Raw genomic sequence first — 10,390 nt, forward strand, 5'->3', positions numbered from 1 at the left:
TGTTCACGTGCCTTTTCCTCAGCTCCGCTGTTCACGTGCCTTTTCCTCACACAGTCCACCCGCCATTAATCCTAACACTACAGCTGCCAGTTGGAGACGAGACACTTTTTTTCAGGGTGAAGCCACCGGCTTTCCTACTCCCTTATTGATTTTTATTATTTAAGATACATTGGGTGCCATTTGAAAAACATTTGTGGAATAGTACTGTAAATGATTATGTATGTGCTAAATCTATCCTATAACGAGGGCCAGTCCTGGTCACCTGGATCCACTGGTGATGACAAATCAAATCCAAATCCAGTCAAATCAAATGTTATTGTCATGTACTTGCAGGCTTCTCACACAGTGCGACAAAAGTGACATAGTAATCAAATAAGTAACATAGGAAAGCAATCAAATAAGTGACATTGTAAATATATAACAAACTAATAAAAAGACGCATGCAGATAAAATAAAATAATATATCAATTAAAATAAGATTGTAAACAATTGCCTATAGGGATATAGCATGGATATTGTTCGCCCATGGGCATATTGAGTGGAAAAGGTACAGCGTAGTAGCAGCATAGAATTATATGAAAGTATATCCATTAGTAGTGCAGTAAGGTGACATAACTATTGCATTGGTCCGGTAGACAAAGGTAGTTTCAGTGTGTACAGAATATAAATAAATGGTAAGTGTTTGGTAGGATGCCGTAGTCATCCCAGGGTTGAGCTGTTGTAACAGTCTTGTGGCTTGCAGGTTGAGGCTGGCTTTGAGACAAGTGGTCCGAGACTTGATGTTGATCCTGAATGCAGCGGATCCCTCTCCCCCGTGCGACACTGCCTCCCACCTTCACAATCAGAGGCCCCTTTCAGGGAATGGATGACCTAAATCTGCATGTCGGAGTGAACAGCTGTGTTTGAGAGAAGCTCCGGCAACTTTTTATGAAACAACCTAACTTGACCTACTTTACTGCCCTTTTTGCACCATAAGTCTCTTTTTAATACAATATTATAACTTTTTATGTCAACATGTAGGATAATAAGCGACTAAAGGATAAGAAATCCTCATCGAAGGCCTCCTCCCTACCGCACAACGAGACAGCCATGGCAGAAGGCACATGTAATAATGTGACACTTTCAGAACTTACCCTGGCTCTGGGAGAATTACGTGTTGCTATAGCTGAGGATTTCAAGGCTGCGATTGGTGAACTGGATGCCAAAATCGTGAGCACTAACAGAACGGTTGCTTCGCAGGGCCAGAGTATTGTGGATCTTGAGAAGGCTGCTGAATTCAACACTGGTAGGATTGACGAGTTAGAGAAGCTAAGGACATCTTTGCAGGAGAGTGTGCAGAGGCTTTCCGTGAAAGTGGTCGACTTAGAGGGCAGGTCCAGATGTCATAGCCTTCTTATTATTGGTCTAGCAAGGGGGTGGAGGCTGGATCTCGCCCCACCAACTTCTTGCCTGTTTGATTGGCTTGCCAGGTCTGATCATTGACACTTTTGAATTGATGTCCTTATATTCCCCCATTTTTGTTTTATTTTGATAGTTATTTGTTTATCAATTATAAAAAAAAAACAAAAAAACATTCTATATCTCGGTTGAATGTATACAGTACCAGTCAAAAGTTTGGACACACCTACTCATTCCAGGGTTTTTCTTTATTTTTACTATTTTCTACATTGTAGAATAATAGTGAAGACATCAAAACTATGAAGTAACACAAGTCCCCTGTAGCTCAGTTGGTAGATCATGGTGCTTGCAACGCCAGGGTTGTGGGTTCGTTTCCCATGGGGGGCCAGTATGAAAATGTATGCACTCACTAACTGTAAGTCGCTCTGGATAAGAGAGTCTGCTAAATGACAAAAAATGTTTAAAAAAAAAATATGGAATCACGTAGTAACCAAAAAAGTGTTGTGGTCAGCAGTGGAGTGGAGTGGTAAGTTGATGAGTGGTCAGTAGTTGTGTTGTCAGAAGTTATGTGGTTGTGATCAGCAGTTTTGTGGTTGTGGTCAGAATTTGTGTGGTTACGTTCAGTTGATTTGGTAAGTAGATGAGTGATCAGTAGTTGTGTGTTCAGAAGTTGGGTGGTTGAGGTCAGTAGTTGTGTGGTTGTGGTCACTAGATGTCGTCAGAAGTCGTGTGGTTGTGGTCAGTAGTTGTTTGGTTGTGGTCAGAAGTTTAGAGGTTCTGGTTGCTAGATGTGGTCAGCAGTTGTGTGGTTGTTTTCAGCAGTTGTTTGGTTTGGTCAGACTTTTTGGTAGTTATGGTCAGTTGTTATGTGGTTGTGGTCAATAGATGTGGTCAGCAGTTGTGGGTTGTGTTCAGAACTTGTGTGGCTGTGGTCAGGTGATATAGTCAGTAGATAAATGGTCAGGAGTTGTGTGATCAAAAGTTGGTTGGTTGTTGTCAGTAGTTGTGTGGTTGTGGTCACTAGATGAGGTCAGAAGTTGTGTGGTTGTGGTCAGTATTGTGGTCAGCAGTTGTGTGCTAAGCAGTTGTGTGGCCAGAAGTTGTTTGGTTTTGGTCAGTAATTTGGTGGTTGTGGTCACTAGTTGTGGTAAGCAGTTGTGTGGTTGTGAACAGAAGTTTAGTGGTTGTGGTCAGTAGTTGTGTGGTTGTGGTCAGATGTTGTGTGATTGTTGTCAGTAGTTGTGTGGTTGTGGTTAGATATTGCGTGTCAGTGGTCACTAGATGTGGTCAGAAGTTGTGGGCTCTTGATCAGTAGTTATGGTCAGAAGTTGTGTGGTTGTCGTTAGTAGTTGTAGTCAGTAGTGGAGTGGTCAGTAGTTGTGTGATCATGGTCAGTAGTTGTGTGGTTGTGGTCAGACGTTGTGTGGTTGTGGTCAGTAGTTGTGGTCAGTAGTTGTGTTGTTGTTGTCAGAAGTTGTTTGGTTGTGGTCAGTTGTTGTGGTAAGTAAATGAGTGATTAGTAGTTGTGTGGTCAGAAGTTGGGTGGTTGTTGTCAGTAGTTGTGTGGTTTTGGTCACTAGATGTGGTAAGCAGTTGTATGGTTGTAGTCAGTGGATAAGTGGTCAGTATTTGTGTGGTCAGAAAGTTGTGTGGTTGTTGTAATTAGTTGTGTGGTTGTGGGCACTAGATGTTGTAAGCAGTATTGTGGTTGTGGTCATTAGATGAGTGGTCAGTAGTTGTGTGGTCAGTAGTTGTGTAGTCAGATGTTGTGTGGTTGATTGTGTTTAGTAGTTGTGTGGTTGTTGTCAGTAGTTCTGTGGTTTTGTTCAGTAGCTATGTGGTAGTTGTCCCTAGATGTGTTCAGAAGTATTGAGATTGTGCTCAGTAGTGTGGTTGTGGTCAGAAGTTGTGTGGTTGTGGTCAGAATTTGTGTGGTTGTGGTCAGTAGTTTTTGTCAGCAGTTTAGTGGTCGGTAGTTGTATTTTCAGAAGTTGTGTGGTTGTGGTCAACAGTTATGTGGTTGTAGTCAGAAATTGTGTGATTTTGGTCAATAGTTGTGTGATTGTGGTAACTTATTGTGGTAAGCAGTTGTGGTTGTGCTCAGAAGTTGTGTGGTAGTGGTCACTAGACGTGGTTGGAAGTTGTGTGGTCTTCGTCATTAGTTCTTTGGTTATGGTCACATTGTGTTCAGAAGTTATGTGATTGTAGTCAGATGTGTGGTTGTGGTCAGTAGTTTTGGTCAGCAGTTTAGTGGTCAGTAGTTGTTTGGTCAAAAGTTGTATGGTTGTGGTCAGTAGTTATGTGGTTGTGGTCAGATGTTGTGTGGTTTTTATCAGTAGTTATGTGGTTGAGGTCATTTATTGTGGTAAGCAGTTGTGTGATTGTGCTCAGGAGTTGTGTGGTAGTGGTCACTAGATGTGATTGTGTGCTCTTTGTCATTAGTTCTTTGGCTTTGGCAAAAAGTTGTGGCATTGTGGTCAGTAGTTGTGGTCAGCAGTGGAGTGGTCAGTAAAATTGGGTTCAGAAGTTATGTGATTGTGGTCAGATGTTGTGTGGTTTTTGTCAGTAGTTGTGTGGTTGTGGTAATTTGTTGTGGTGCCTCGTCGTCCACGGCGTGAGCCCCCCCCTAATTTTTTTTTGGGCTTGTCTCTCCCCCGTGATCATGGCCTCCATCCCTCTTGCCAGACTCTCGCTCATCTCCTCCCAAGTCCATCCTCTCTCCTCGTCACGCTGCTTGATCCAGGATTGGTGGGATCTTCTGTCAGGCTCGTTTACGGACGAGACGGACCAAGGCGCAGCGTGATAAGCGTACATGTTTATTGACGACTAAACATACGACAAAACAACAAACGAAACGTGACGTCCAAGGTAGACAAATAACATACCTCACACGGAACAAGATCCCACACCCCACTAGTGCCAACAGGCTACCTAAGTATGGTCCCCAATCAGAGACAACGAGCTACAGCTGCCTCTGATTGGGAACCACACTGGCCAACATAGATCTAAACGATCTAGAAACTAACCTAGACAAACCCAACACAGAAAATACACACACTGACTCAACAAATACAAGTCCCTAGAGTCAGGGCGTGACAGTACCCCCCCCAAAGGTGCGGACTCCGACCGGGCCACATAAACCTAACAGGGTAGGGGCCGGGTGGGCATTCCACCTCAGAGGCGGATCCGGCTCCGGGTGTGACCACCACTTACTCTCCACCTCCTCGTTGCGCCCCTGGTCTGGTCTGGACCTTGGCGCGCTGCTTCCTCTCTCCTTCCTCCCACAAAGTACCACGCCCTGTCTGGACCCTGGTGTGGGAGACCCCGAACCTGGAGAGGGGCTGACATCTGGGTCTGGACTGGAACCGCTGACTGGAGCTGGACCCGACGACGGTGGATCGAACTGCTCTGGCTCCGGGGTGGAGCCGCTGACCGGAACTGGATCAGGCACCGGTGGAGCGGACTGCTCTGGCTCCGGAGTGGAGCCGCTGACCGGTGCCGGACCAGGCACCGGTGGAACAGGCACGGGCCGTGCCGGACTGGACACACGCACCACTGGCTTGGTGCGGGGAGCAGGAACGGGCCGGACTGGGCTGACGACACGCACCCCTGGCTTGGTGCGGGGAGCAGGAACGGGCCGGACTGGGCTGACGACGCGCACCACTGGCTTGGTGCGGGGAGCAGGAACGGGCCGTACCGGACTGGCGACGCGCACCACTGGCCTGGTGCGTGGAGCAGGAACAGGCCGGGCCGGGCTGGCGACGCGCACCACTGGCTTGGTGTGAGGGACAGGAACAGGTCGGACCGGGCTGGCGACGCGCACCACTGGCTTGGTGCACGGGGCAGGAACAGGCCGGGCCGGGCTGGCGACGCGCACCACTGACTTGGTGCGAGGGACAGGAACAGGCCGGACCGGGCTGGCGATGCGCACCACTGGCTTGATGCGAGGAGCAGGAACGGGTCGAACCATACTGGGAACACCCACCACTGGCTTAGTGCGGGAATCAGGTACGGGTCGGACCGGACTGGCGACACGCACCATTTGATTGGTGCGAGGAGCGGGACTGGGTTCCTTCATTAACCCCCGCTCCTTCTGCTGCCTAACCAGCTCCTCTCGCCGTGCCTCTACACTTTCCTTCTGTTCCCTCTGAACCAATGACCCCCTTAATCTAGCGGCCTCCTCTGCTAAACGGCTGAACCGCTCTATCGTGGCCTCCTGCTGCCTCGTCATCCACGGCGTGAGCCCCCCCCTAAAAAATGTTTGGGCTTGTCTCTCCCCCGTGATCATGGCCTCCATCCCTCTTGCCAGACTCTCGCTCATCTCCTCCCAAGTCCATCCTCTCTCCTCGTCACACTGCTTGATCCAGGATTGGTGGGATCTTCTGTCAGGCTCGTTTACGGACGAGACGGACCAAGACGCAGCGTGATAAGCGTACATGTTTATTGACGACTAAACATACGACAAAACAACAAACGAAATGTGACGTCCAAGGTAGACAAATAACATACCTCACACGGAACAAGATCCCACACCCCACTAGTGCCAACAGGCTACCTTAGTATGGTCCCCAATCAGAGACAACGAGCTACAGCTGCCTCTGATTGGGAACCACCCTGGCCAACATAGATCTAAACGATCTAGAAACTAACCTAGACAAACCCAACACAGAAAATACACACCCTGACTCAACAAATACAAGTCCCTAGAGTCAGGGCGTGACAGTTGTGTGGTTTTGGTCAGAAGTTTTGGTCAGCAGTTTACTGGTCAGTAGGTATGTGGTCAGAAATTCTGTGGTTTTGATCAGTTGTTATGTGGTTGTGGTCAGAAGTTGTGTGATTTTGGTCAATAGTTGTGTGATTGTGGTAACTTATTGTGGTAAGTAGTTGTGGTTGTGCTCAGAAGTTGTGTGGTAATGGTCACTAGATGTGGTTGGAAGTTGTGTGGTCTTCTTCAGTAGTTATTTGGTTGTGGTCAAATTGTGTTCAGAAGTTATTTGATTGTGTTCAGAAGTTATTTGATTGTGGTCAGATGTTGTTTGGTTGTGGTCAGAAGTTGTGTGGTTATGGTCATTAATTCTCTGGTTGTGGTCACTAGATGTGGTAAACAGTTTTTGGTTGTGGTCATTATATGAGTGGTCAGTAGTTGTGTGGTCAGTAGTTGTGTGGTCAGATGTTATGTGGTTGTGTTTAGTAGTTGTGTGAATGTGGTCAGACGTTGTGCGGTTGTGTTCAGAATCTGTGTGGTAGTGGTCTCTAGATGTGGTCAGAAGTTGTGTGATTGTCCTCAGTAGTTTTGTGGTTGTGGTCAGTCGTTTTGGTCAGCAGTTTATTGGTAAGTAGTTTTGTGGTCAGATGTTGTGTGGTTGTGGTCAGATGTTGTGTGGTTTTTGTCAGTAGTTGTGTGGTTGTGGTCATTTATTGTGGTAAGCAGTTGTGTGGTTGTGCTCAGAAGCTGTGTGGTTATGGTCATTCATTCTCTGGTTGTGGTCACTAGATGTGGTAAGCAGTTGTGTGGTTGTGGTCATTAGATCAAATCAAATCAAATCACATTTTATTGGCCACATGCGCCAAATACAACAGGTGCAGACATTACAGTGAAATGCTTACTTACAGCCCTTAACCAACAGTGCATTTATTTTTAATAAAAAAGTAAAATAAAACAACAACAAAAAAGTGTTGAGAAAAAAAAGAGCAGAAGTAAAATAAAATAACAGTAGGGAGACTATATATACAGTGGGGTACCGGTGCAGAGTCAATGTGCGGGGGCACCGGCTAGTTGAGGTAGTTGAAGTAATATGTACATGTGGGTAGAGTTAAAGTGACTATGCATAAATAATTAACAGAGTAGCAGCAGCGTAAAAAGATGGGGTGGGGGGGCAGTGCAAATAGTCCGGGTAGCCATGATTAGCTGTTCAGGAGTCTTATGGCTTGGGGGTAGAAGCTGTTGAGAAGTCTTTTGGACCTAGACTTGGCACTCCGGTACCGCTTGCCGTGCGGTAGCAGAGAGAACAGTCTATGACTAGGGTGGCTGGAGTCTTTGACAATTTTGAGGGCCTTCCTCTGACACCGCCTGGTATAGAGGTCCTGGATGGCAGGAAGCTTGGCACCAGTGATGTACTGGGCCGTACGCACTAGATGAGTGGTCAGTAGTTGTGTGGTCAGTAGTTGTGTGGTCAGATGTGTGGTTGTGTTTAGTAGTTGTGTGAATGTGGTCAGACATTGTGTGGTTACTGTTCAGTAGCTGTGTGGTAGTGGTCACTAGATGTGGTCAGAGGTTGTGTGATTGTCCTCAGTAGTTTTGTGGTTGTGGTCAGTCGTTTTGGTCAGCAGTTTAGTGGTAAGTAGTTGTGTGGTCAGACGTTTTGTGGTTGTGGTCAGATGTTGTGTGGGTTTTTGTCAGTAGTTGTGTGGTTGTGGTCATTTATTGTGGTAAGCAGTTGTGTGGTTGTGCTCAGAAGTTGTGTGGTAGTGGTTTTTAGATGTTGTTTGAATTTCTGTGGTCTTTGTCATTAGTTCTTTGGTTTTGGCCAAACGTTGTGTTGTTGTGGTCAGTAGTTGTGGTAAGCAGTGGAGTGGTCAGTAGAATTGTGTTCTGAATTTATGTGATTGTGGTCAGAAGTTGTGTGGTTGTGGTTAGTTGTGATGGTCAGTAAATGAGTGGTCAGTAGCTGTGTGGTCAGAAGTTATGCGGTTGTGGTCAGTAGCTGTGGTCAGGAGTGTTGCAGTTGTGGCCAGTTGTTGGTCAGAAGTTGTGTGGTCAGATGTTGTGTGGTTGTGTTTAGTCGTTCTGTGGTTATGGTCAGACGTTGTGTGGTTGTGTTCAGCAGCTGTGTGGTAGTGGTCAGTAGATGTGGTCAGAAGTTTTTTGATTGTGGTCAGTAGTTGTGTGGTTGTGGTCAGTTGTTTTCGTAAGTAAATGACTGCTCAGTAGTTGTGTGGTCAGACGTTGTGTGGTTATTGTCAGTAGTTGTGTGGTTGTGGTCAATATATGTGGTCAGAAGTTGTGTTTTTGTGGTCAGTAGTTCTGTGGTTGTGTTCAGTAGCTGTGTGGTAGTGGTCACTAGACGTGGTCTGAAGATTTGTGATTGTACTCAGTCATGTGTGGTTGTGGTCAGACGTTGTGTGGTTGTGGTCATTAGTTTTGGTCAATTGTTTAGTGGTCAGTAGTTGTGTGGTCAGAAGTTCTGTGGTTGTGGTCAGTAGTTATGTGGTTGTGGTCAGAAGTTGTGTGGTTTTTGTCATTGGTTGTGTGGTTGTGGTCAATATCTGTGGTTAGAAGTTGTGTGGTCAGATGTTGTGTGGTTGTGTTTAGTAGTTGTGTGGTTATGGTTAGACGTTGTGTGGTTGTGGTCAGTAGTTGTGTGGTTGTGTTCAGTAGCTGTGTGGTAGTGGTCACTAGATGTGGTCAGAAGTTCTGTGATTTTGCTCAGTAGTTGTGTGGTTGTGCTCAGAAGTTGTGTGGTAGTGGTTTTTAGATGTTGTTTGAATTTCTGTGGTCTTTGTCATTAGTTATTTGGTTTTGGCCAAAAGTTGTGTTGTTGTGGTCAGTAGTTGTGGTAAGCAGTGGAGTGGGTCAGTAGAATTGTGTTCAGAAGTTATGTGATTGTGGTCAGAAGTGGTGTGGTTGTGGTTAGTTGTGATTGTCAGTAAATGAGCGGTCAGTATCTGTGTGGTTAGAAGTTATGTGGTTGTGGTCAGTAGTTGTGGTCAGGAGTTTTGTGGTTGTGGTCAGTTGTTTTGGTAAGTAAATGAGTGGTCAGTAGTTGTGTGGTCAGAAGTTGTGTGGTTATTGTCAGTAGTTGTGTGGTTGTGGTCAATATATGTGGTCAGATTTTTGTGGTCAGAATTTCTGTCACTTATTGTGGTAAGCAGTTGTGTGGTTGCGCTCAGAAGTTGTTTGGTAGGTGTCACTAGATTTGGTTGGAAGTTGTGGTCTTTGTCATTAGTTCTGTTTTTGTGGTCAGATGTTGTGTGGTTGTGGTCAGTTGTGATGGTCAGTAGATGAGTGGTCAGTAGTTGAGAGGTTGTAATTAGAAGTTGTGTTGTTGTGGTCACTAGATGTGGTCAGCAGTTGTGTGGTCGTGGTCAGCAGTTGTTTGGTTGTGGTCAGTTGTGGTGGTCATTAGATGAGTGGTCAGTAGTTGTGTGGTCTGTAGTTGTGGGGTTGTGGTCAGAAGTTGTATGGTTGTGGTCAGTAGTTGTTTGGTTGTGGTCACTAGTTGTGGTAAGCAGTTGTGTGATTGTGGTCAGAAGTTATGTGGTTGTAGTCAGCAGTTCAATCAATCAATCAAATGTTATTTATAAAGCCATTTTTACATCAACAGATGTCACAAAGTGCTATACAGAAACCCAGCTTAAAACCCCAAACAGCAAGCAATATTGATGTAGAAGCAGTTGTGTTGTAGTGTTCACTAGAAGTGGTCAGAAGTTATGGGGTCTTGAACAGTAGTTGTGTGGTTGTGTTCAGAAGATGTGTGGTTGTGGTCAGTAGTTGTGTGGTTGTGGTCAAAAGATGTGGTTGAAAGTGGTGGTCTTCGTCATTAGTTCTTTGGTTGTGGGTAAAAGTTGTTTGGTTGTGGTGAGTAGTGGTCAACAGTGGAGTGGTCAGTAGAATTGTTTTTGTGGTCAGATTTTGTGTGGTTGTGGTCAGTTGTGATGGTCAGTAGATGAGTGGTCAGTAGTTGTATGGTCAGAAGTAATGTGGTTGGGGTCAGTAGTTGCGTTGTTGTGGTCAGTAGTTGTGGTCAGGAGTTGTGTGGTTGTGGTCAGAAGTTGTGTGGTAGTGGTCAGTTGTGGTAATCAGATGAGTGGTAGGTAGTTGTGTGGTCAAAGGTTGTATGGTTGTTGTCAGAAGTTGTGTGGTTGTGGTCAGAAGTAGAGTGGTTGTGATTAGAAGTTGTGTGGTTGTGTCACTAGATGTGGTCAGCAGTTGTGTGGTTGTGGTCAGTTGTGGTGGTCATTAGATGAGTGGTCAGTAGTTGTGTGGTCAAAG

The 10,390-nt window shown here is 45.8% G+C and overlaps 1 long non-coding RNA gene across 1 annotated transcript; it reads right to left on the reverse strand.

Moving 5' to 3' along the window:
• Positions 1-102: 102 nt before the first annotated feature.
• Positions 103-1,321, reverse strand: LOC121587250. The gene is made up of 2 exons (XR_006004025.1): positions 1,134-1,321; positions 103-876 (listed from the first exon to the last, which is right to left on the reverse strand). It is a non-coding gene; the product is annotated as an uncharacterized LOC121587250 (long non-coding RNA).
• Positions 1,322-10,390: the final 9,069 nt, after the last annotated feature.

Source organism: Coregonus clupeaformis, chromosome 18 (genome assembly GCF_020615455.1).
Source record: "Coregonus clupeaformis isolate EN_2021a chromosome 18, ASM2061545v1, whole genome shotgun sequence".
In the NCBI taxonomy this organism is placed as follows: Eukaryota; Metazoa; Chordata; class Actinopteri; order Salmoniformes; family Salmonidae; genus Coregonus; species Coregonus clupeaformis.